The following is a 288-nucleotide window of genomic DNA, read 5'->3' as shown; positions in this document are numbered from 1 at the left end:
CATGTACAAACATCTGTATGTCTGTCCGCATGATAGGGTAATTCACAATGTATTTTTGTCTTGTATGTATCTGGCCACATCTTAATCACTGAAGACACTGTCCTGCACTGTTCAGCCAACTGTTCACTGTGAGACTGGATAATCAGACTTCATATCCAGCAACACAGGGTATCTAGTTTTTGTTTGTTCTTTATTTGCTTGACCTATACCTACATTGTTAGTAGATAGTTTGTTTGTGTCAACTGCCAATCAGTAAATCTCATTTCCTTAAAATTTTACTTTTCATAT

At 36.1% G+C, this 288-nt stretch overlaps 1 protein-coding gene across 10 annotated transcripts in view; it reads right to left on the bottom strand.

Annotated features, from left to right (window-relative positions):
- The window catches only part of LOC119588069 (leucine-rich repeat serine/threonine-protein kinase 1-like), a 34,372-nt gene that overhangs the window by 23,052 nt on the left and 11,032 nt on the right, over window positions 1–288 (bottom strand). The gene's annotated exons all lie outside the window — the stretch shown is intronic.

Source organism: Penaeus monodon, chromosome 23, assembly GCF_015228065.2.
Source record: "Penaeus monodon isolate SGIC_2016 chromosome 23, NSTDA_Pmon_1, whole genome shotgun sequence".
In the NCBI taxonomy this organism is placed as follows: Eukaryota; Metazoa; Arthropoda; class Malacostraca; order Decapoda; family Penaeidae; genus Penaeus; species Penaeus monodon.
The sequence above is the reverse complement of the archived record's forward strand: the minus strand, read 5'-3'. Positions and strand labels throughout refer to the sequence as shown.